We start from the raw sequence: 27596 nt of genomic DNA on the forward strand, positions 1-27596 counted from the left end.
TGATGGTTGTTGTAGTGTGCAGTGATCACAGATGGGCAAGAGTGGTAACTACCTTTTCCATCCTGAAGCATTGCAGAGTTCCTCCCAGGATTATGAAAGCTGACAAGTAGGGATGAAACTTCTAGGTCAGTAGCAGCTTTTATTTCTCCATGTTCTAAAACTCACGTCTGTAGTGTCCAGACTAGACAACATGAAATAACAAATAAAGAGCACAGCTCCAGTAATGCATTGCCTCTTTTGATAATGTTAACCAGTGATAGCCCAGAGACCCTATTGAATATGGTCTATTGTCAATTTTTTTAAATGTTATGGTGATAGGAATAATTATAGTTTTCCACTTAAAGCATTGGAGCCTACAAAAACAATAAGAATAACAACAAAAGAAAAACAGAAGCATGAAAATCAGAGTTTAGATTTCAGTTTACATTGTGTCCATTGAATGTGATAGTTAATTTACTGTCTAAATTCGGCCTTGGTTATCAGTCAGAGATCCAATCTGCTTTTAGTGCAGAAACAGAATATTTGGAAGAAATGTGAACATTTGTTTTACTTCTAGAAAAGTGAACTTAACGGATATCCTCTAAAGACCAAATCTAGGCATGGAGGAGATGGCATAGTTGGTAACAGCACTTTTTCTATGAAAACCTGAGTTTCATTGCTCGATGTCCCCGTAAAAACCAAGCATGAAGCATCTATATCCTCAGCATTGAGGGGGCTAGCACAGACAAGCAGATCCTGGGAATTTGCTGGCCATTTAGCCTAAATGCAATAGGAAGTTTCAGGTTTAGTGTTTTAGATACTCCATCTTAAAAAAAAAAAGACAAGATGAATAGAAATAAAGATGACCAAGTCTTTCAACATCTGTATGTGCACACACACACACCCCACTAGGAAAAGAATGAAAATAAGAATTAAGGTCAAACCAAACACCCTTACTTGCCATAGGCCAGACTAGGCAATACAACAATCATGCTTGCTGCCCTAGTCTTCTGGAAGCTAAGAAAGGTGTATTGTGACATCAAGACTACACTGAGACTGTCTCACAAAAGGGAGTGGACTAGAGAGATGACCCAGTGGTTAAAGCGCACCAGACTATTTCAGAGAAACTGAGTTCAGTTCCTATTACCCACACTTGGTAGCTCACAACCACCTGCACTTCCAGCACTAGAGGATCCAACATGTTCCAGCTTCTTTGTACCTCTGCAGTCCTGTGGACATACCTCTTCTTCACTCACACCACACATATATGGGTAACTAAATGTAAAATAAAATTCAGAAATAATAGATGTAATTAAGCGAAATCATCTTCAAAACAATGCCTTAAACTGGCAATGTAGTTTAAGATAAAGGTTCTGTGATTCCAGAAACTGAGCAGAGAACTACGCAGTATTAGTTCAACAAAGCTCATTCTAATGGATTTGCACACTTGGTGAAAGGAATAGGAGGAATTCTGTAAGGTAGGGGAGGACATTCTAAATTAGAGGAATTAGAAGTCTCTTTAGGATGCTTGGTATGTCACAAAAATATTCAGGACTACTGTGGCTGTTGTGACAGCAATGTGAAACCATTCTAACAAGTTTAGGATCTTAAATAGAGAAAGGATCAGCGTTAAAGAACAAAGATATATCAAAGGTGATGTAAGTGTGTGAGAGACGGCAATAATGGAGCTTTAGCTTTTGTGTTATTCCAATCCTGTCAAATATTAACAGTTTTCCTAGAATAGGGATTTAGTTGGTCATTCAGCATCACATGATTTAAGGTTTGTGAATGCACAGCAAACGTAAGGACTATTTGGTTCTTGCCTCCACTATTATACTATTTTAAATTATTTTTCAGGCCCAAAACTACATTTTACAATATGTGTTAAACTTTGCAGGAAGGCACACACACACACAGTAGAATATAGCATGGCAATATGCTTGTGAGCAAGTACTCATCTATTATAGATGAAAAGAATCCTGATTTACAAAGTCTATCTTAAAACAATCATTGTGAAAAATGATTATGCTCTTAAGTGGTTTATATTTATATTTTTTCATTGTCCTTAAAAGCATGTTCCTAGAGCAAAAGGTATTTTTCAACTCTCTCAACATTTGTCTATAAAATAGCCTGGGGCTGGTTGTAAACTATCAAGCTAATTTTTGCATTACCTCTCAAACAAAATCTAAAACTTTCAGGGGAATATTCTGTCGTCTAAATGTCTGGTATTTCACGTACTATTTATTTGAATGAATTTTCTAAAATAAATAAAGCTCAATATGAGAAAATGTGAAGGACTGATGCCATCGCGTGGTCAAAGCAAGTAATACAACACAAGGAGAGCACTGCAACTCAGTTTTCTGTCATTCAGAGTTGTGGTGACTGAAAATGATTCCTGGGAAGGTGGAACACGGCAGAACTCAGACACTGTAAGTACCTCAATCCCCTGTCTCATGACAGATATTGGATCTTCCATGTGTCACCCAGTGCAATGTGTACACCATGGGCCCCCTTTCTCCCCACCATTGTGTGTTATGCCACTTATGGATTTTAAAAAGTGCTAAAACCATTTCACCTATTTTGTTGACAATTGTTCTTTTTCTCCTTTTTCATCCAGATAAATAAAACTATTATCACATTCTCTTATATCTTAAACGTTTTCCCTTTTGCTCGCCCTTTCCACCCTGTTGTCATACTTAGCAAAATCAGGGTCTGTTTCCAAATAAACATCCATTCCTTAGACCATTTCCCTTCACACTGCCCTCCACAATACTAACACAATATCACAAGTCTTAAGTCAATTCTTTAACCAGTGTTCCTGTTGCACTTTATTGGCTTAGAATCCTCTATTTTTTCCTGTTATCAGATCCTAAGAATCAGAGTAGTGTCTGTAAACATCCTTGCTCCTAGAATTCCATGGCTTCAGATACTGGGTTTGCTACACTCTGTTCATAAATCATATTAACGTTTATCTCTCTCAGTTCACTGAACTAACACATTCATAGTACCTACACCAAGAATCATTGTAGTGTTAAAGTGAGGAATCCAAAAAAGGGGTAAGAAGTAAGCTTGTACATAATAATCACTATTCCGAAGTAAAGCCATTATTGCTACCCACAGGAGTATCCTGCTGTGTACAAAATGGACTCAGTGTTCAGTTCCGCAGTAGTCTTTATTTTTTCTGCTTCTCTAATGTATAATGTTTTCCCATCTAGACTCCATTAAAGGTCATTCTATAAGATTTAGCTCAGATGACAACTCAAGAAAAAGTTCGCAATCATAGCTTCTACCAAAAACTACTAGTAGTTTTCTCACATCCTAATTACAGTATAATTTCATTAACTATTATAAATAGAATTATCATTTATTTCAAAACCATTTGGATGGAGATTATTTAAGAAGGTACCAGTGATACCTGATAAATGACTGTGGAATTGAGCTGAATTGAAATAAACTTCTAAAAATTATTTTAAAGTATTTATTTATATGTACAGCAATTTGCCTGAATATATCCCTGCTGACCAGAAGAGGGCAACAGATCTCATTACAGATGGTTGTGAGCCACTATGTGGGTCCGGGGGATTGAACTCAGGACCTCTGGAAGAGCAGTCAGTGCTATTAACTGCTGAGCCATCTCCACAGCCCCTGAAGTCAACTTATTAGAAAAAGTTTTATTCCCCCTTACACAGCTATAATTTCCTTTTCTGTCTGGATTGTTTTTACATGTAAAGGACAATATATTCTGGATTTCCATGAGTTTACTTAATTATGTTAAATGTTATGATTTAATTACTTCATATTTAGTTATTTAAATAAGTTCCAATTTTTCTGTACGCTGATATTTTCCGGTAATAGCTGACTCTAAAAGATGGATATTGGTGTTCAAAAGATTGTTAAGTATTTAGAATCATTTATTGCTTTTACAGAGGATTCAGGTTGGGTTCCTGTTATGTACAGGATGACTCACAACCATCTATAACTCCAGTTTCAAAAGACCCACTGTCCTCTTCTGATCTCCCTGAGCACTAGGGAATGCCCATGGTGCCTATACATACATGTGGCGAATAACTCATGTACATATAATAAAATGCATGCATATAAAAATTTTAAATATCTTTAAAGACTGATATTATGAATATAGCTGCTGCTTTATTATGGGCCCCATATACTAAAAGGAACTTTTCGAAATGTGGCATATTTTTCCAGGATGATAGGTGAGTGTGAAGTTGGACCTGTGTCTACCGGAGGGAAGTGGGGATAAAAACTCTTTCTAAAACAAGGGACAGGAACAGGAAATCATGGAGGCTGTGCTAAACATGTGGGAGAATTCTTTTTAGCGAAGGAAAGGCTGAGTTTAGTTTTTGTCTCTATTCTATAGAGTAAATCAAGAGCATGTAAACTAAAGACCTGAATATAATATAAGCATAGCTGTCAGAATACAGGACCCCCAAATGCCCGCATAATGATTCTGGACCCTGTGAATATGTCAGTTTATGTGGCAAAGGTGATATTCATAGATACGGTTAAGGCTATGAACTTTCAAATAGGTAATGATCCTGGGTATGGCCTCTAGTCTAATCCCTTGAATCTTTGTAAGTGTCGTGTTCCCTTCCTCCCACATGTGTGTGGCGTCCTGCATTACCCATCTTCCTGATGTTACTGCTCTTCATCTTTAGAGACTGTCAGGTCTGATGCCCTTCCCAATGTAGTTCAGTGGTGAAGCAGTCAATCATTCAGCCATCCAGTATGAGCCTGTCCTGCAGATGCTGAGACCCTGCTCTGGCACTGAGCCTGTGCCTCCCTCCCACTGTTTTTCATGCAGTATGTCAGTGATAACCTCAGTCTGGAAAAGGAAAACTATTCACACTATCAAGTTTCCCCTGTAGAAGTCCATGACTTCTGCTCACCATCAGAGGAAAGCCCTTCATGGACCTTTTTGTAATCAGTGTCCTCCCCAAACTCTCAGACACATCTTAGTTGAGAATGTCCTTTTGCTATCACTTCTCAAGGTCATTGATAATATCAACATTATGCAAATATAAAATGAATTTCAATTGCCATTGATAATTTGCCACTGGACGTTCAGGAGACTGAAGGGATAATTGTTTTCAGAACACTGAGTTGAGGATTTATTAACTTCATAAACATAATTATCCTTCCCCCTAACCTTTCTGTACATATAAAGTAATACCTTTTTAAAATGAAAATGAGAATCATTATTTCGTTAGGTGAACTGGATCAAAGTAGTATTTCATGATTTGAGACTCACTATTCTACCTAATGAGAGTCTATGCACAATAAATATTTAAATAGTGAAGTGAAACAATGAAACTGGTCATCTATAAACTGAGAAAAGGAAATTGAAAATAAAATAAAATAAATGAGTCTACCAGCATTATTCTCATTGATTAGGCCCATGCATATCACAGATGACTTTTAATTAGTTGTATCTTGTATTTTTACTTGATAGATCATATGCCTTAACAATATAAAATCATTAAAATTTTTGTGTAACTACTCTGAAAAAAGCACTGGATTAATTTTTCTAATTTTTGCAGGCAGTTTACCATACATGTAACAAATTAATATATGCATCTTCACTCTAACTTTCAGAGCTATTGATGAGTTTAATTGTAAAATTAAAGTATATTTCTCATTTTATTTGTTTCTTTATTTCTATTTGTGTGTGTGTGTGTGTGTGTGTGTGTGTGTGTGTGTGTGTGTCTCAGAAAGGTAGGGGTGTGTGTTGGGGGCATGCAGAGGGAAGGCTTCAGTTTTTGATAAATGAAACCAAATGGAGAAACCTCCTCAGAATTCAGAATCCCAGAAAATGTGTTCATGTTTAGGGCCTGGAACACAATCTGGATTTAGTAGTTTTTCATATCTAAGTGTGAATCCTGAGCTCAAAGAAAAAATCATACTTGGGATTTCATTAGCATTTCAACAAAGAAAACATGTCTACATTATTCTCCAGGTGTTTGGGTTATGCCATTCATACAAGCAAATGAATTAACAATTGGTCCTCAACTGAGTCCTTGGAGAGTGGTAGAAACTTCAGGAAGTGGGAGCCCAGTCAGCTGTTTTAAGTCACAGAGATAAGATAGACTCAGTGAGAATTATGTGATATTTGCTTTTTTGTTTGATTTATTTTCACTTTAAAATTCTCACCTGTGATGGTTAGTGTTACCTGTCAATTTGACAGGCTCTTATCAATTATTATATAAGCTTGTAGGAATACCTGTTAAGTTGATTAGGTTTATTGATATTGGAAGTTTTATCTTAATTTTTGAGGGATCATTCCATGGACTGGGATGATGCAGTGTATAAAATGGTGAAAATAAGGTGTGCACAAGCTAGTCTCTACTCCCTGCTGATGAGTGTAATGGATCTCCTTAAACCTCTGGACCCTTGAGTTCCCTGTCATGGTGAATTCTTCTCCTGAACTATGAATTGAAATAAATCCTTTGTCCCTTGACTTGCTTTTTTTTGTGAAATTTACCATAGAGACAGGGAAACTAACATGCCAATCTCCATTTTATTATCAGCTTCTCCATAGCTCCTACTGTAGGGAAAGATCTTATGTACCTGTAGCACTGACCATGCCTGCTTGGGCGTGGTCACAGGCACCTAGAAGGCATGTGGAGTAAAGAGCTTAAAGGAAGGGAACTCTCTCTTTTCAGGCTGCAGTGACTAACCTGGATTTTCAGTTTCTCTTGTAAGTAATTTCTCACAATAAATAGCCAACAATATCCTTATACAGTGTACAGTTATATTTTTCAGCTGGTATCAGAAGGGCTCCATTCCCCATGCCCCAGAGTCCCCTTCCTCCTTGTTCCCTAATGGAGCTGAAGCGTGCATTCTGCCAAACGTGCACCTTGAGGGTCAATTCCCAGCACAACCACCTGCTTTGAACCACTGTCACTGACTTGGTGGCGCCTAGACTTCGGGCACGAATTTCCACTTAACAAAAAGTTTAAAAAGGGATTTTTAAAAACAGAAGAAGAGAGAGAAACATGGCTTCTTGGTAACAGCATTTTTCTCAGGTGGGCTCTGTTTTGCAGAGACTCGCACAACACCTTTAAGGAAATCTTCCTGAGTCACCATAAGCAGCAAAAACCAAAGGGCTATTGTAAGAGGCACCATGACCAAACCACTTAATCCAACTTGATGCATCTGAACTGACAATTACCAACCTAAAACCAGTTTGAGACTACATCACTCTAGACAACTCCAAACTAGCTAGCTGATATGGTGCACCTTCTTAATTACACTCTGGCCAGAACTTCAGTTAAGAATGTCAGTCAAACATCTCCTGTAAAACAGAGACTGGATACAATGTTGTAGCTAACCCACTCAAGACTTTCACTACTCAAAAATTTTCTTCCTACAATATCCATGAGATTATCCTTGTCCCATTTCAGCAGGAAATAATTCTAAGAGTAGTATGCCCCCTTACCCTACTGTTGACACTAAGGGATAACTTACTCCTGTTTAGGATTAGTTTTAAATTATTTAGGATCAGGATTGGAAGAGGGGTTCAGACTTGGGCATCTCTTTCAGATAAGTTTAGAGTTTAGATGGTACAGATATGGTTAGGATGAGCCATAGGTAGATTATCATATCTTCTTGTGATTTACCTCAGTGGTTATTTAGCTATAGACAACTTACATTGTTATAGATTCTTGTATGATATAACTTATGTATAATTTTTATTCATAATTTATCATACTGGGTAAAGTTTTTTCTACTTATGATGTTTGATGCATAAATATCCTTATCATTTCCTATGTTTTACATATGTTTAAGACATTTTGTATACTGACACAGCTTAGATTGGTTTCATTACTAAATCTTTTCTTTAGAATTGATTTAACTCTTTTAGCAGAATTTTGTGTCCCATTGGCTAACTCCCAAAAGACTACACAGAGATTTATTGTTAATTATAAATACACAACTGATAGCTTAGGCTTGTTACTAACTATTTCATATAACTTAAATTAACCTGTATTTCTCATCTATACTCTACCAAGTAATGGCACTTTTTTTCAATATGACATGTTTATCTTGCTTCTCCTTGTATCTCCTGGTGACTCTGCCCTTCCTCATCCCCATTCTCTCTTATGCCCTGTCTGCAAGTCCTGTCTAACCTCTTCCTGCCTGGCTATTATCTATTAGCCATTAGCCAAAACCATTGAGAGCAACACATCTTCACAGTGTACAAAAAGACTATTCCATAATAGTTCCGACTTTTTATCTGATTGAAAAGGAAGGTTTTAACGTAGTAAAATTATATACAACAAAAAGAATTATCAAGTAAGAATTATAGTTACAATATCCAGTCCATTTTTATTTGGCAAATTTAGAGAAAATATTCTATTAGCTATCTTGCCTTTGTGAGTTTAAAGTTTTATACCTAATTTGATTATTATCATAACTAAGGACAACTATAAGTCTAACTATTTAGTCTTTAATTCCATCAAAGACCCAGAAGGATCTAATATTACCTAATAGCAGGGACATCTTGCTGCCTGGACAGTCACCCAAAGTTCCTCTGCAATGTTGGGGCATCCATATTTATCCTAAAGGCCTAGTATATCTGACAGACATTTTTGAGGATCAGGGAATTTTTAAGGATGGTCCTACCTTGTCTTGGCAATGTTTGATATTTGCCTTTCTTCGTGTCCTCTGGTCCATTTTGGACAGCATAGTGTCAGCAGTCAAAGCAAGGGCAGATTCTTCCCCAAGTGGCTAGCTTTTCTTGAAAGGAAAGCAAACTCTCTAAGATATTCTTTGATGTCTATCATCTTCTCTGAAGTAGACTGGTGTTCTCAGAAATAGACATGCCTCACTGTCATAAAAATACTCAGATTATTAAACATCTTAAATGTCATATTCTATAGGTCTTGAAGTATTTAAAGTCTTTGATATATGCATATAAATATATCAATTTAACCTTGAATAATATCTAATATGACTGAAAGTTTGAGTATTATAGATGACTAACTACTATCCTGTATTTCTTAATTACACATTACATTTTTATATGAGTTTCATAGCACAAAATCCCAAGCAAGAGCAGAAACATACATACAGTATAATAAAACAACTATAAATTGTATCAATAAACCAAAATCAATACCAATGTTAATTATTTTGAGATTAATATTTGCTTTTTGGATTAAAGTAGATTCATTAATAATCTACCCCTTCTTTTTTTTGGTTTTGGTTTTTTTTTGAGACAGAGTTTCTTTGTTTAGCTTTGGAGCCTATCCTGGCACTTGCTCTGTAGACCAGGCTGGCCTTGAACTTACTGAGATCTGCCTGCCTCTGCCTCCCAAGTGCTGGTATTAAAGGCATGTGCCACCAACACCCAGCAACCTACCCCTTCTTATCACTTCAACTTCTTCACTTTTTCTTCAGAAAGAGATCTTTGAATGTAACTCCTTTGTTTAGCTTTTTTTTCTAACCATGATCAATAACAACTTGCAACCAACTTCCCTTAAATGATGACAAACATCATTTGTCCATCTCATGGGAAGGTGGCCATTGTTTTCACTAGTCTGCTTCCTGTTGTCTGGGGGCATCTTGGGGGATCTTGAGAAAATCAGGATAATGGTCAAGTCCTGGCTGAAGTAGTTTGTGAGGCTGGACCATTTCAGCCACCAGTTTTGAAGCTGTTCTGGATGCCGAACTCTGAGGAAACTGTAAAAAAGGTACTCTGAGATGCTGGATCACCTGGACCACTTGTTTTTATTCATTTTTTATTCCCTTGTTCTGAAAATAGATAAACTTTTAAAGATAATACATTTATCTGGATAGACAAATACAGACTATCTGTTGTACACAAGTCAGCCAAAGATGGTTTTTGTTTAATGTTTGTGTACATAAAATATATATTACATGTCTTGTACTTTTTCTAGGTTTATTTCTTTATGTTTATAGCCAAGAATTTCAAGGGGTGTCACTTAATCAAACCTGAACTTTCTCAACACTGAATGAATCTACAACATTTTGTTTTCTGTAGGAGCAAAAGCATAATCTCTTCCACAAAGCAACACATCTTTTTACTTCCATTTTGAAGTCAAGCCACTTCTAAACTTTATGAATTGGTATAATTCTTCAGCCTCCATAATTCAGTGTCTCTCAACAGTAATAAAAAAATGAAAATTAATATAGCACCATACAGAATCCAGACTCACCATGTATTTTCATCATTGTGTGATTTTTTTCTTTATATCACTTTTTCTATAAATACTGTATTATTTTAAACTATATTTTCATGACTGTCCATTCTGTTTTTTGTTTCCTTTTTAAGCCCATGTACATTTTTTAAATACACTGTGACCTGTTTCAAGGTTACTTTTTATAGATTTGCCTTTGTTGAGCATCTGTAGTGTTCTCTGATCTCATGAGATGAATCTTAAACTGCTATGTCAGCTGCCAACACGGCTCAGCTTAGTGTCTGGTGCTAATGCGTAGTACCTGGTGGCTGGCTTCAATTCGCAGGCAGCTGCCAAGACATGTGTCCCTGTACTGTGGCTGGCATGAGACTGTAAGACTAGGAAGCCACATTTGACTCCGCTTTTTCTGGTTTGAAATATTTTCTTAAGCTTCCTTGGGTTTTATATGAATATATGTGGCCTCATGCTGGGTACCATTTGCTAGTAGACTTTTCTGTCCCAGCAGCAAAATCCCAAGTAGCCACACAAAGATTTACTATTAATTATATTAATTATAAATGCTAGGCTGATAGCTTAGGCTTGTTACTAACTAGATCTTATAACTTAAATTAACCCATAGTTCTTATCTATGCTCTGAAACCTAGTGGTACATTTTTCTTTTCCAGCACAGCATATTCACCTTGCTTCTCCCTGCATCTCCTGGTGAGTCTGCTGTTTTTCATCCCCACACACTCTTTTTTCCTGTCCAAAAGTCCCACCTAACTTCTTCCTGCCTAGCTACTGGTTATTGGTTCTTTATTAAACCGATGAAGCAACACATATTCACAGTGTACAAAAAGACTGTTCCATAACTTTACAAAATAGTCATTGAATTTTGAGCAATGGTTATCATTATATAAACATTGATTACTAAGGGCCAAAGTTCCACTAATTACTATTAAATTGACTGGATTTTCCATTGTCCACACCTCCTTTTTCTTTTCTTTTAAAATAAAGATCTTTAGCATAGTAGCAGGAAATGAAACTGTTTAAAACAGATCCATTTGGAACAAAAATACTTGCAAAGGGAATGTTTCTTTGCCTCCATTGGAAATGGTGCAGCTAATCAAAGCAAACTCAGTTTAATAAAGTATATGAAAAGAGTTAAAAGTTTGTTCTTAATATTTAATAAAAATTTAAGAAGCCAAAGAAATGGATGCTTTCTTACAATATTTGCTGTGCAAGTAAGAGGACAAGGTTCTGATCCCCTATTCCCAATTGAAAAATCCAAGTATGGAAGTTTGGCTCTGTAATCCCAGGTCTGTTGAAGTGGAAACAGGAGTATTATCAATGCCTGCTAGCCACCCAACATAGATAAAATAGTGAGTTCTAGGTTCAGCGAGTGACCATGTCTCAATGAATAAGATGGTATGTTTTTGAGGATGACAAGTTACATCAGCTCCTGGCATGTATATTTGTGCATCCACACTCATGCATGCTTGTGTATGCATATACAAACTCACATGAATATACATAAAATCATGGACACATAGTAATTTTAAGTCTCCTTGAGTTTTGGAAGAAAATACAGCTTAAAATTAAAATGTAACTAATGTTGATTTATTAAATAATTTTGCAATATACTTTAACTACCGGACACAATGAGAAAGACTGACAGACAAGGAATAACTCATTTATATCCATTAAGTCCTGTCATTCACAGCAGTGGAAAGGAGCTTGCTGCTTTTATGATCGTCAGTCATACCATGTGGGATTGAGTCACCATATTCTCTCGGTTAGATAAGTGTGTCCTGTGGGCTCAACTGCTTTATAAAATATCACATCCTCTAAAATATGTAAATATTTCCAAAGAATGTGCAAAACAGGAAAGAACAAGAAGGAAGACAGCTACAGTCTTCATTCTGTCCTGGGACAACAGAATGTGACCTGCCAACACTCTATGATGGGATGCATCCAAGATCCAGGATTTCTTAGGCTCCTTCAACTTTCCTATGTAGGAGTCAATAAACCATCCATAACTAGGCTAAGGAAACTATTATTGAGGAAGGCAAAAGGATAGGACTAGGCCCACTTGGGGAGACAGGGAAGGTAGACACAGAATTAGCAGAATCTGCCTCTGTTTGCATGCAGGTTGTGTGAAGCAGTCTGCAGCCAGATAAGATCCGTCCAGTAGGCCTTGGTGATTTCATTCGTAGAATGTTAGCAAAGGACTTAATGGCGGAGACAACTTTTTCTGTTTTTATTATTACTAATAACTAATGCTAATATATATCAGTAGCAACAGCAAGAGTTAAGTCTCACTGAGTTCTTACCATGTTCCAGGCACAGAAATATTGCTGAGGTTAATTATCCTTGAAAATCTCAACATTTTCACTACTTTACAGAACGTTTCAAATCTTGTAATTGAGTGTATGTCTTGAATCAAGACATTGTACCACATAGCCCAAATGAGGGAGAAAGCTGCTAGGTCTCAAGCTCACTAGGAATGACAAGCTTAGTAGTATCTGCTTCAAGCATCCTGAGACAGACTGTCCCTGAGTCCAAAAAATGGGAACATTTGTAATTATGAAAATAATTCTGAATAAATTAAGAAAAGATCTGAGTGGCTATGGGACCAAGGATGACGTCAGTGTTTCCAATGGACACTGTGGTCTACAAAAGTCTTTGATTTCTATATATACTTGTCAGCGATCAGCAGTGTTATGTCAGTGATTCAAGTTGTTCCCCCCCATTAATTATACATTGGACTCTCATGTCAAGCTTCTCTGTGCCTAGAGACAACTTGCTTCTTCTCAATATGTCTCGAAATTGAGGATGGCAGTAGTTGTTGCTTCACTAAATGCAGTGGAAGTTTCAATTAGTTACAGCATACACGTTACCAACATGTCTTCAATAGCTTGTATTGCCACCCTCAGGATAACACAACTCTATAGTGTGACTGACTATGTAGATTGAATTATTTCACAAAAGTACATGTTTGGGTCTGGTGTTGCCCCAAGAGTTAAAACTTGTATGATGACCCTCTTCCTTCAAGTAAGAGTTTAAACTACCTAACTTTAGTAAGTATTCTTTTTCAGGTTTTATGAGAATTGAATATATGAGGTTGCAGGCAATACTTACATAAGACAAGTAAGAGTCTGTCTTTGGATCCCTTTAGGATAAAATTCTGTTTGTCTGGATATATTTTGTCAGCTGTGGTTAAATTCTTTATTCAAACAAGTCATACCACCTTAATCTTTCCATAAGCTTCCCATGACTATAAATATAGATCCCAAGTAAACATGTTTCAATCATCCTAAAGGGAAGAGGGAAGATAATCCATTTTGCACAGTGAATTTTACAACTGTAACTGAATTAGTATTTACTGGAAAGGACAAGCAATTTACATGGAGTGGCTATTTTTCCTCCTTTAGATGGTATCACAATGGGGATTCATTCTCCTACATGTAAAAAACATTAGCAGTACTGTTTCAAGTATATTAAACAAAATTTTTCTCATTCTTTTTATTTCCAGTTTATTCTAAGACTGCTGTTTGCAATTTTCCTTTCTATACTAACTGACATCAAGCTGTTCTCTAAGAGAAAATATAACTGCGTGTTTTCTTTTGTTGCAATTAAAATAAAATATTCGAAAGAAAAGGATAAGATTTTCTCAGAAAAGAAATGTTAGAACACCTATTTCTGTAGCCTTTGCATTGCCTGGAGTGTGGTGTTGGTCTGGCTTCATCTTCCTCTTGGTTGCTTCCTGAAGTAGATGCTGGCTGCCTACTAGCTTACAAAGAGTACAAGAACTCTGCTTCTGGCTCACAGCTAAACATCCTATTTACAAGATTCACTGCTTGCAGTGGAGGTCATTTTCATGAGGAATGCTTTCCAATTCAGCTATGTCTTTAATAGTTTTGTGACATTTGTCAATCTGGTAACTTGATATAAGTATGTATATTTATATGTTTTGTAGTCAAATATTTTTGGGCTATCATTATGGCAAATGAAAATTCTTAAGTTGCATCGATAATACAGCAGATAAACAATAAAGAACTAACAGTAGATTAGAGTAGTAGAAATACCCAAAAGTTCTTAATAAAAACTTCTTGGCAGCTAGTCAAAGCATAATATAAAAGGGAGTGGGCAGGTTTTTTATGGAAAAAAAGGCAAAAGTCCTGATTTTAAAAAGCTCTTAATCAAGCTGGTGATAGCCTGGAGGCTTCATCTATACTTGTTAGCTTCCATAGTTCTGGAAAGTGCTAACCATAATATTGGAGGAAAAATATCATCAAAAGTCTTATTCAGGTGAAAACTGTGAGCTACAATGATATTTTCCTGCCACTGGCATGATATGCCTACTGTTGAAATAGTGGGGAAAATGTCATGGGAGTAACCAACCACTTTCTGATTGGATTTAAAGCCCACTTAACAGATATAACCCATACCTGTCATAGTTATCAGGACCAAGGACTTGTGGCTAGGCAGGTCATAGGCTCTACAGGAGAACCTGCTACTATAACTCTCCAAAAGGGACATAGTACAAAACTGATTCTTAATGACTTCTTATTATACCCATATAATAGTGTGTTTCTTAAACTTCATTTAAGAAACCGGTATTTGCAGTAGATGGTAGTGAACATAGTGGCTAGTCAAATTGGAGAGAATACATGACTTCAGAATGATGATCCCTAAATAGGACTTCTATATTACATACACTGGGTTCAATAATCATTGACAACAGGGGAAAGGAGGATTGCAAAAAGCAGTCCTCTTCTTCTTTTTTTAATGACTACAAGATGACAGTTTTTCCAAATGCAACATTATAGTTGCACATGTGAACTTTAAGCAGTTGAGATAATACACAAAAGGTCTATGAATCTCGATCTAGATAAAAATCCTAACATGGATAGGGGAGATGTACATAAAGTCCTATGCTTGAGTTGTTGGCAAGAGAAATTTAGTTCTCTTTAAAGTTCTGGAAGATCTAACACACTCCAGTGGGTGGCCACAAAAATAAGAGTATTAGGCAGTCTCTGATGGGAATCCAGTGGTTAAAATTTAATGGAGACAAAACTTTGTGTGGGAATGGAATGAAAGTGTGCCTGGGAGATGATAAATAAAGGGAATTCAATGTTTGAGTTTTAGTATAAAATAAAAATTGGGTAAAACATAAAACTGTCAATAAAAAGAAATTGTATGTAAATAGATATTAAAAAGTAATAGCAAATTTATTTTAAAACACTGATACAACCAATAATATAGGAAAGTGAATAAAAGTGAAAGGACAGCCTCTCCCTTGCTGCATTATTCAGGGAGGGGCAGACCAGCTATCCAGGGACCAGTGAAGGGCAGGACTGGCTTTAATACAGCATTGTCCTAAGGAGCCCTTGTGCTAACACAGGCCATGGACATCATCACAGACAACAGCTGTAGCAGAATCATGGACTCAGACATAGAAATTGTCAGAAGTCTGGCCACAGGCCACTGCCAAGGGTCACATCTGGGTTTATGGCACTGCAGCAGCCCAGGACCTAGAGCTGTGTCCATGGTTCCTGTTACCACACTGTAAATGCTCAGCGCAGCAGACTAGAGCTGACCTTGTTGTGAGGGGTACAGGTGAGCTTCCCTGGGCATAGGGGATAATATAATTATTCTGTAATATCTAAAGCATAGTTGTTGTCAATAAGAAATTAAATTCTGAGCTATGCACCCATTATAGTAAATTTGAGATGGCTAGTAAATACCTCTATGGGGACATATTCATATTGGTTTGATCTATATGTAACATATTACACAAGTAATATGTGTAGAAGTGTCATAGGTGGCACAGGAAATGAACAAAATATCAGCTAGAGATCTATAAAAGAGAGATAATTGTTCTCTTTAGTTTATTTATTTATTTATTGAATACAAAATATTCACGCTTTTCCAACCATTTTGTTTATGTGAAATGTACATGTGCTGATAAAATCTGTATTTCCTTAGGAAGACTACCACCCGTGCTGTATTCTTTCAACACTGATTATTTTTATCCTTTTAAGAAAAGCATTACATAGTTTACAGTAATTAGATGTATATGTTTTAATTAAATGGGAATCACTCAAATTTATAAGAGAGATTCTGCTAAATAAGGACTATATTTAAACCACTTGAAAGTGAACATCCATGTAAAAACCACTGCTGCATGTAGTTTTAGAAAAAGTGGGAATCAGTAGAACAATGGAAAAGTTATTTGCATTGCTGAAGAGAGAATCCTTTTAATTTTTTTAAATTAAAAACATTCATATTATACATACCAAACTCAGTTCCCTTTCACTATTATGATCCTATTCCTTCCCCTTTTTCTCCCATTCCACTGGCCATCTACTCCTCAGGGAGGGTGAAGCCTACCGTTGGGGATCATTGAAGTCTGTCATATCATTTTTAGGAGGACCTAGACCCTCCCCAATATACCTAGGCTGACAGAGTATCCCTCCATAGGTAATGGGCTATCAAAACTCTTTGTGCAGTAGGGATAAATACTAGTTCCACTGCCAGAGTCTCTAGACTGCCCTGGTGACCCAACTGGCACCCGAGTCCCGGGGCCTGTTTTGGTCCTATGCAGGTTCCCCAGCTATCAGACTGGGGTCCTTCAGCTCCCACTTGCTCAGGTTAGTTGTTTCTGTGGGTTTCCCCAGCATGATCTTGACTCCTTTTCTCATCACTCCTTTCTCTCTGCAACTGGATTCCAGAGTTCAGCTCAGTGTTTAGCTGTGGGTATCTGTTTGGGCTTCCATCAGTTATTGGATGAAGGCTCTAGGATGGCATATAAGGTAGCCATTAATCTCATTATAGGGGAAGGACATTTAAGACAGTCTCTCCATTATTGCTTAGATTCTTTGTTGGGGGTCATCATTGTGGATCTCTGGAGATTTCCCTAGTACCAAGCTTCTTGCTAAGCCCATAAGGGCTCCATCTATTAATATATCTCTTTCCTTGCTCTCCTCTGTTTTTCCCCCAACTCCACTGTCCTCATCCCTCATGTTCTCTTTCCCCTCCTCTTTCTCCTTCCTCCCTCCCCCTCCCTCTGTGCTCCCAATTCACTCATGAAATCTTGTCCCTTCCCCCTTCTTGGGGCACTCCATGTATGTCTCTCTTAGGGTCCTCCTTTTCCTAGCTTCTCTGGGGATGTGGATTTTAGGCTGGTAATTCTTTGTTCTATGTCTAATATCTACTTATTAGTGAGTACATACAATGTTTTTCTTTTTGTATCTGGGTTACCTCACTCAGGATGGTTTCTTCTAGTTTGATCCATTTGCCTGCAAATTTACCAAGATGTCATTTTTTTATTTCCCACCGAGTAGTACTCCATTGTGTAAATGTACCACATTTTCTTCATCCATTATTCAGCTGAGGGGCATCTAGGTTGCTTCCAGCTTCTGGATATTACAAATAGTGCTGCTATGAACCTAGTTTAGCAGATGTCCATGTGGTATGAATGTGCATCTTTTGGGTACATGCCTAAGAGTGGAATTGCTGGATCTTGAGGTAGAATGATTCCCATTTTCCTGAGGAACTACCATACTAACTCACTGGGAGAGGTAAGCACTGGGCCTTCTCAGAATCATATATATGTTAGGGGAAAAATAAAATAACTTGATATTTTTTACTATACTAAAAAAAATATGTTCTAACTTCTGTCCTTCTCCACTTTTATAAGCACTTATATTACTATAGCATTTAAATTCTCAGGAGAGTGTACGTGTTATTGTCACAGTTCTGTATCAAATGTAAGAATAGGTTAACATTCTTATTGTATTGAATTTATTTGATATAGCTAGACATAATTCAACAAAGTGATGGAAGCATGTGACCAGTGACCCATTCCTGCAGTGATCCACTCAGCTGTGTTGTACTAGTCATATCAGTGGGTTTCCTCCCCCAAAATGTCTCTTCTTGCAATATTATTGTGCTGAATATTTCCTGACCCTCCTATAAACTTGAACATTGGGCCATCCAGTACCAAACAGTGACTTTACAAGTTAGCATTTTGAAATTAGGTTGAATTTATATCCAGTTAATCTGGAGCCATGTTTAACTACTTTCTAACTAAAATGCCTTTGTCTCTTCTTTTAGTTTATTTTCAAGTAACTGCAAAATATAACTGAAATTTGATCAAAAATGGAAAAAAACACAAAGCAACAATATGAGGCATAATGGGGGAAGAAAAGAGAAACATATGAGAAAGAACATAAAAGCGTGCATAAATAGAGCATGGAGGAAATAAGAGAGAAAAGTAACACTGTGGTTCCAATTAGATGAAAGACAAATAAAAACAATGAGTGTAGAGAAACCTGCAGGGACTAGTCCTGAATAAGGAAATTTGGATTTCTCTTTGGTCTTTCAACTTTTACTTTTCTACCTTCCTTCACTTCTCCTTTTAATTGGGTGGAGGTAAGAGGTGCTGGTATAGCATTTTAGTTTTTTTCAGTTTTTAAATTTAAATTAGAAACAAGCTTGTTTTGCATGTCAATCCCAGTTCCTTCTCCCTCACCTCCTCCCCTGATCCCCACAACCCCCTATCCCATCCCCTTTCTGCTCCCCAGGAGGATGAGGCCTGCCATGGTGGGGGTCTTCAAAGTCTGTTATATCATATGGAGCAGGTTCCAGGCCCTCCCCTGTGTGTCTAGGCTGAGAGAGTTATCTCTCTGTGTGGAATAGGCTCCCAAAGTTGATTCTTGTACTAGGGATAAATACTGATCCACTGCCAGAGCCCCATAGTTTGCCCAGGCCTCCTAACAACCAAGATCAGGAGCTCAGGGTCAGTCCTATGCTGGTTTCCCAGCTATCAGTATGGGATTCATGAGCTCCCCTTTGTGCAGGTCAGCTGTTTCTGTGGCTTTCTCCAGCCTCGTTTTGACCCCTTTTCTCATCACTCCTCCCTATTTGCAACTGGATTCCAGGAGTCCAGTTCAGTGTTTAGCTGCAGGTGTCTGCCTCTGCTTCTTTCAGCTACTGGATGAAGGCTCTAGGATCTCTTTACAGGGGAAGGTTATTTAAGGTAGCCTCTCAACTATTACTTAGATTGTTAGTTGGGTCATCCTTGGAGATCTCTGGACATTTCCCTAGTGCCAGATCTCTCTTCAAACCTATAATGGCGTCCTCTAATATGGTCTCTTTCTTTTCTCTCCTCTATTCTTCCCCTGAATCAACCTTCCTGCTCCCTCATGTCCTCTTCTCCCCTCCTCTTCTCTTTCTTCTAACTCCCATTCCCTGAGAGCATGGGGGGAGGGGAGAAGATGCTGAAATAGTATTTACAGGATCATTCACTTTAGTGACTGACAAATGGTACAGTCACTAAAGTGAATGATCCTGTAAATACATGCACTTAGAAACATCCCAAAGGTGTAAAACAGACTGTGGTCCAGGGAAACATTCAGAGTTTCAGAACTAAATTTCAGGTTTGCTCCCATAATTACAGAGCAGTGTTTTATTCCAGCGCAATTATTTCATGCAGACGGGGTAACGAGTAATGTCTATTCATGGGAATATGTGTTTCAGAAAGAAGAAAAAAGGAGAGGGATGGCTTGAAAATAAACTAAAGGAAGCAGCATAGGCATGTCAGTTAGAAAGCAGGGCTCTGTATAGAAATCCTTAGGTATTAAGAAATAGATTGAATTAACACTTAAATACGTATAACATCCATTTTGATTTATGAATATGCAAAGAAAAAATTCCGTGGAAAAATTTAAAATATATTGATGACTCCAAGGTAGCATTGAAACAAACAATATTTAATTATATTACCTTTTTTATATGAGAAGGCATAGTGTGGCATTGGGCCCTGAAAGTTATATCCTGTGTTTATAAATTAGAATGTCATGTGAAAATAACCTCAGCCATTACTAATTTTAGAATTGGAGATATATGCAAATAAAATTAGAGGTTATTCACAGGGCGATGTCAATAGTGAACATAGCATATTTTTACTCAAATATCTAGGTATTTTTTGATAATTGTTTATTCTTTCTAAGATGGAGGAAATTAATAAACTCTCTAATGAAAGTCAACTTATCAGAGGAAGTTTGCTAAAATACAAGATTTTTTTAAAAAAAGGAAGATATATGATTTGCAAGGGAGTACAAAAGCATCTGGGGGAATATGGAAATAAATACATCCTGGAGATGGTCCAAACTAGGAAACAACTCAGAAGATCTGGGTTAACCTGGAGGAAAATGTGAGCTAAGCAATTGGTGGGGACAGATGGCCATGTGAGGCTCTCTTGTGTAGGGAATGCATGCTGGTTTATAAACCCTACAGGAGGCAGCATTAACTAGGACATCAGAATTGGGGATATGTTCCACCCCAGTATTGAACTGCATTTCCAGGTTCTTCACACCACTTGAAAACCAACACTTTGAAATGGTTATTAGGTTAGTCAGTGACCTGAGAACTTCAGAGTGTGCCCCTGGCAGACAGACTTTGATGTGGAACAATAGGATTAGTATTGACCTAGGGTGAATGGCAAACAATAAAACCAAAGCTACAGACAAGACCTGCACAATATAGTTTAAAAATATCTAAAATCTGAATGGGGCATAGCCTGCAAGTGGACAACAATAGTTTTACTTCATATGCTACACAGAAACTGTAAGTTGATAGGAATGAGAAGCAAGCAAATTATATCAACATAAGGTTCATGGAGGGTTCTTGCAAGGCAAAAAGGAGTAAAGGAAGGAAGGAAGGAAGGAAGGAAGAAATGAAGGAAGGAAGGAAGAGAGGGAGGGAAGGAAGAAGGGTAGTCTTGAGGGAGTAAGAACACGATATTGATACTGCAATGACAATGATGATGGTGATGGTAATGGTGGTGCTGATGATGGTACTTTGATGTAAAGATAGTGACAGCGTATTCACAAAGTATTGTTAAATGTCAAATGTAACCTTTTATGAATTTCAAAAAAAATCACAGTGAGACTCACTAAAGTTTGTAAATAAATATAAAGGAATGATGCCTACATGATTATACTTCGAGAGGTGCCTACGTCTGGGGTTATATAATAAAATAGAAATTCTGACAAAATTACTAGTTTAGTTAACAGACTATAGTCACTGAAAATCTTATATATAATGCCTTATTCTCTTATTTCCCACTCTAAAGGAAAGAAAAGAACAAGGAAGAGGAGGAAGGAGAAGAGAAGTGAGGATGATTAAATAAGCTTTGTCTGAGAAGTTAAATCATTTTCAAATCAATTATTGAGACTTCTCTCATTACTTTATAATTTAAAAATCAGGTTTCAAAGGTAGAGGTACAGCTGTATTTTTAGGAAAGTAGTAGAACAAAAACTGTGTGTGCAAGTAGAATAGAATGAAGACGGAAGACCCACGATCAGCTCCACTCTATCTTCTTTACCACACGATGGCACCAGAGTGCTTTGCAAAGGTTTACCTGCCGCCTTTCCTGCATCTGATGCACTCACTATGTTACTTCATCTATCACATATAATAAGTAAAAGCTACACTGCATTCTTCATTGCCTAAAAAGGAACAGGGAACCTGACAGTTTCCCTTGGAAACAAATGCCAAATGTGAAATATCGATGGGTTTCAAATCAATATGAAGTTAAGGTGGGGAATAAAAATAGATGGAAAGCAATATTATTAAAATAAAATAATACAATTTAATAAAATAGAATTATGATTTTAGAGAGAATAATCTCCTAAATAGTGTAAGGAGCAAGTTTCTACATTTACAATATATTTGGATAAATTATTAAAATCAGAAATGCAAATTAGACCTAAGTAGCAATATTCCTAAAAAAGAGCAACACTCTTTGAGGAAAGCATCTGTGAAGAAAGACTGTACCTTTAGCAGTAGGCATACAGATGGCCATAGGTGCATTTCACACAAAGCTCACAGCTACATTAAGAATATTCCTGGATCTACTGATTGCATGTACTACCTACTGTGTGCTGCATATATAGACAAGGCTTAGAAGCAATTAAAGTAAGTACAAGAACGCCTAAAATGAAAATCCTATATTGACTGCTTATGAGCTATGTAATATTAACGACAATATTTCCCAGTAATTCAATATAAAATGTTATTATAAATAAGGCTTGGAGTTACTACCATTAGATATTTGAGCAACTAGAAGGTCATGTACAGAGGTAGAGACATCAATCTCACTTCCAATTGATAGAAGTTTGACTAAATATTTCATTTAATTCCTGGGCCCCACACTGTTACTGAGTTACAGATTCTAAGTTCATAAATTGCAGTCAAATAAGTAGCAAATTCCAGGTAGAGAATAACACAATGAGAGCAAGAGTGACAGAGAGAGAGAGGGTTGGAAGGAGGGTGGGAGGAAGGGATGGATGGAGGGAGGCAGGGATAAATGAATGATGGAAGGAATGAAGGAAGGAGAGAAGGAACGAAATAAAGAAGGATGGGAAGAGACAAAACCTGAAAAGTGGCTCCAGATCAGATGCTAAAATCCGTGTTAGGCTGGTGTGTAGAACACTTCCTTATGAACAGCCGTTGTAACAGACTTGACTGAAGTGACAGTGACCCTCACAGATAATGCATCAAGCTGCAACAAATGTCATATCTCCAGCTGTAGTGAAATTATCCATCTGTGTCAGAAGAATGCTATTCATTCTTTATTTCAGTTTTTCAAGTTACAATCTAGGCTGGATTTCTAGCTTGCCAGATCAGGGGGATTTTCTGGGTCTTTCTATGGCTCACAAAAAATAGGAATTCCCTGTCCTATTTCTTTTCCTCCCTTCTCATTCACATGCAGAATAGCAGTCCTTTTATTTCTTGATCCAAGCTAAATCTCATTCTAGAACAAGGGTCTTGTCTTTTCTTCCTGTTTTCTTCTAACTATCTGAGAACTTTTCCAACCACTTAATCAATAGTAATTATGCAATGTAACAATTTACTTATCTATTTATCCAAGAATCATTTATTTGGGTTCTAATTATATTTGAAGTCTCTGAACTACTGTTGATGCAAATGTGCTTTTATTTTCAGAGCATTTGCTAGACCACACATATAAAACATTGTTTCTAATATTATGATACACGAATACAGGAAAATGTTTCTATAGCTTACTATAGATATACTTCATCTTACTCTATTGTTTATTGCAAGTATTATTAAAAGTGTTTTGGATGTACCAATTGGGCATGGACACCTCATATCAGTTCATTTCTGCGTTACAACTCGTTGCAGCATGTGGGAGAGATATTTTGATGTGAGCTGTTTACCTGTGGGTATAAGAATACACTTTAGAATGTAGTTAGGAATTGCACTAGTCTAGGGTCTCAGTTTGGGTTTGTATTTCTATGGAAAGACACCATGACGAGGGCAACTCTTGTAAGCAAAAACATTTAGCTGGGGCTGACTTATAGTTCAGAGGTTAAGCCCATTGTCATCATGGCAGGAAGTGTGGTGGAATGCAGACAGATATGGTACTGAAGAAGACACCAAGAGTTATATATCTGCTTCATCAGGACGCAGGAAAAGGGAATGACACTGGGCCTGGCTTGAGCTTCTGAAACCTCAAAGTCCACTCCTAATGGCAAACTTCCTCCAACAAGACCATACCTACCTCAACAAGTGCATACCTCCTAATAGTACCACTTCTTAATGAGCCTATGGGAGTCATTTTCATTCAAACCACCACATTTAGTAAGGTGGTATTAGATTCGCTTTTGAGGTCTTGCCCCAGAGTCATTAGCTAGAACTTCTGAACCTGAGAAAGAAGAGATAACAAGACACAGAGGACCAGGAAATATGCTGTGAGATTTCATCTCCTAGAAATGATGTTCATATTCTATGAATCTTAAGGAACCCCATCAAGAGACAAAGAAACAAAAGCAATTAAAGAGAGCTGAGGGGGAGGATTAGTCATTTATAGAGATCATTCTTTTAAAATGTTATCCTATTCTAAGTGGTGATACTTTCAATCATATACATACAAGCAACACTGAATGGATCAGCAGGTTGCATTTATATATTTGTGAATTTATAAATACATATAATAATTGAAAAAAGAATACCATGAATTTTATAGGAAACAAGTGTGGAGAGTACATGGAAAGAATGAAGGGGTAGGGGAAGGAAAGGGGAAAATTATGTAAGTATATTTCAGTTTTATCCATATAATGTTCATTATCCAAATTTTATGTGTATTAATCCAAAAAATTAAGCCTGATTTTTCCATACATGTCATATGTGAAATTGCTATTTCTTGACCACATAAATGTAAATAAATGAAAGTTTAGAAGTACTTGTATATATTGGATAAATAAGTTGAAATCTGGAAATGTCAAACTGAAGGTTGTCAGTTAATTTTAAAAATTTTGGAAAAAATCGGGAACAATCTTCATGGCACCATGGGTTTCTATTACAAATACCACTCTGGTCACCATGTAAAAAAGTGAATGAAATGAGCGCAATTGTTTGAAATGAGAGAACTGAGACAGGGAGATCTATTAAGAGTCTGCTGTAGGAGTTTGTGTGAGTAATGCTACAAGGAACAAACAAATAGATTATGATTGAAAGAATTTTACATCCTACCAGAAAAAAAGGAAAACATAGAGATGTTTGAAATACCTTCTAGATATTTGACTTGGGCAAGTGAGTGCACGAAATGGAAAGATTTATGTGCAAATATTCAATGTTTCAAAGCTAGAGTGATTGCTGAATGTCTGTGAGGCTGGATCTCATCAGGAATGTCCTGAAGAACAGGGATCATAGTCAAAGGCATATTACTTCACAGTAAAGGTGATTTCACTACGAAACTATCTGGTTCTGTGACAACAAGGAAAGAGACAAGCTAAGTTGGAGCCAGAAGGCTGAAAAACAATGAATGTAGCAAGAAAACGTAAAAACACAAGAAAAATCTTGGGAAATGTCATTATTTAAATAAATAACTTTATTTAGCACAAAGGTCACTAATTAGTCAATGAATATAGAAAGCAAGAACAAGTAGAATGAAAACAGGAGTAAACAGAAAGCAAGGAGATGAAGGCTCCACCAACAGTTCATGTTACACATCCATTTTGATGTTTCCATTTTTGTTCAATAGCAAATGACAGAAAAACCTTCTAACAATGACCCAACCCACTGGATTTATTTCTCTCCTTAGTAGTAAGTGTAGTGTAAGACAGACACTGGTTTTGTTCAGCAATTCTTCTAAGGTGAGCTCTATGTCTATCTGTATGTGTGCCTGTTTCTGTCTCTTTTCCCCCTTACATTCTTCCTCTCTCTTCCTTATTCTCTCTCTTCTCTTCATCACTGCAAAAATGCTGGTGGTGACAGCAATGGTAGCTACTGCTTATGTGTCAATGGCAGAAAAGAGTTGCGTAAGTTAAGTCTAGCCATCTGATGTACATGTGATCTATTGCATATCCTGTAGTCCAGTTCTTGACACAGGAATGCTGAGAAAGTGGGTGTTTCAGCTCAGTGTGAGTTTCCTCTAGTGAAGATAGTTTTCTGTTACAGCTTTTGAAATTGTTTCAGGTTTTAGAATGTTTTCAGGTTCTCTGTCTCTGTTTTTCTCGGACTTTATATCATATTAGAAAATCACATAAATTTGAAGATTTGGTGAATATTATGTCTATCAGATAACTTTCTCCATCTCTATTCTCCACCTACAAAATGGGATTATGCTACAAGATTATGATATACAATATGTTACAGACTTTACTGACGCCCAATTATATAATACCAAGGTATGATGGCTATCAATATTAAGACTCAGGATTCTCTCTCTCTCTCTCTCTCTCTCTCTCTCTCTCTCTCTCTCTCTCTCTCTGTGTGTGTGTGTGTGTGTGTGTGTGTGTGTGTGTGTACTGTAGTGCTCTGTATATATCTGGAGTATTACATGCCTAGTTTGAAAACTATTCAGTGAAAATATTTCATTATAGAAGTCTTCACATATGAAAGATTTTTTAAAAGACTTGCTTGGTATATTGTTCCACCTCACTAAATGTTTGGAAAGGTAAAGGGTTTAATTGTTACTGGTGTTAGTCAACAGCATGATTATGTAAATAACTGGACATAAATCTTTAATGTACTAAATTCAGTATGTTTTCTAAACAAGAGAATATGTAAGCAGTCTCTGATGTTTACTTGCAGTGATATATTGATGTTTATTTCCAGTGCCAAATTGTAAGTGTCAACACAGGATCATGTTAATCCCAGTATTATGACTTTGTTTGGGAGAAAAACAATTATAAAAGCAAATCTTCAAAATTCCCTCCTCATTTGCTCAGACCATCCAGGCCACTTATAACAGATGGGCTGAAGGCAGAATCCCAAAGTCCTCCAGACTCAGCCTGAACTATCTGGAAGGCAAGGAAATGTCAGCCTCCCTGTACCTCCCAGGAGAGTGTTCTTCTGGAACACCAGCTTACTTTACCTACTAACTTAAAGGGCAGAACCTATGCATAGTCTGCAAAAGCTCATCATGAAAATAAAATGAAAGTAGAAACAGTCACACCATAAACGTAATAGCAGGGGAGGGGAGGAGGGGATGGAAAGGGAGTTGGGATTGACATGGGAAGCAAGATACTTCCTTGCTCTCTTTAAAAATTAATGGTCTCTTTTTCCATTCATTATCATTGATATTGTTTTTAATCTTATGTAAATACCACTTAAATATTTTAAATGCTATTAGTCTACTCAGATATAAAGTATTTTGATTTATATAATGCATAATCATTGATGAGTAACTAAGTTTAAGACATATCCACTGAGGAAAATAAGTAACACCTATTTTGAGGTGTCAAGGATTCTGAATCCAATGCTTATCATTATAACAAACACTTATGTGTCTGACTTTTGCAAAATCACCTGGCAGTAACACTGTAGAATCATTTTGAATTGAAACAGTGATAGCTATTTTTTTCAATGAGATAAAACACTTAACAATGAACTTAAAGGAAGTGACGTTAATTTGACCCCGGGTTTTGAAGAGATCTCAATCTTTATGGGCAGGCATGGCAGTGGGAGTGGGTTAATTTGCAGTGCTTGTAAAGTAGTTTGTTCCTATGGTTACTGATGAGAACCAGACAGCTAAACCAAAGACAGCAGTTGACATAACCTTCAAGGGAAAGACCCATATCACTTGCTTCATTCCACCAGATACTACATCTTAAAGAACCAAAGTCTTCAAAATAGTTCTATAAGTTGGGGACCCAACATTCAGAATAGAAACCTACAGGACACAATTCAGAGTCAGACATCAATGAAGATCTAGAATATTTGGATGACATCACTTTAATTTTCTCAAACGGAGAGAAACATTTAAGGAAGAGAAATGTGTGGCATTTCACAAAGAGAACAGGGACCAAGACAAAACATATCAACACAGCAAAAGTCTGTATGGAGTCTGGGGCTCAGGCAGCAGAGTTTCAAATGATCTTGGGAGTCTGAGTTTCTCTTGCAGCTGTTGCAGTGCTA

The 27596-nt window shown here is 37.0% G+C and overlaps 1 protein-coding gene and 1 long non-coding RNA gene across 5 annotated transcripts in view; one reads left to right on the forward strand and one right to left on the reverse strand.

Annotated features, from left to right (window-relative positions):
* Ralyl (RALY RNA binding protein like) overlaps positions 1–27596 on the reverse strand; it is a 637542-nt gene that overhangs the window by 280969 nt on the left and 328977 nt on the right. The window lies entirely within an intron of this gene.
* LOC121138744 lies at positions 852–21343 on the forward strand. Its single transcript, XR_005875604.1, has 3 exons — positions 852–1250; positions 2351–2408; positions 21283–21343. It is a non-coding gene; the product is annotated as an uncharacterized LOC121138744 (long non-coding RNA).

Source organism: Mesocricetus auratus, unplaced genomic scaffold, assembly GCF_017639785.1.
Source record: "Mesocricetus auratus isolate SY011 unplaced genomic scaffold, BCM_Maur_2.0 Super-Scaffold_6730, whole genome shotgun sequence".
NCBI lineage: Eukaryota > Metazoa > Chordata > Mammalia > Rodentia > Cricetidae > Mesocricetus > Mesocricetus auratus.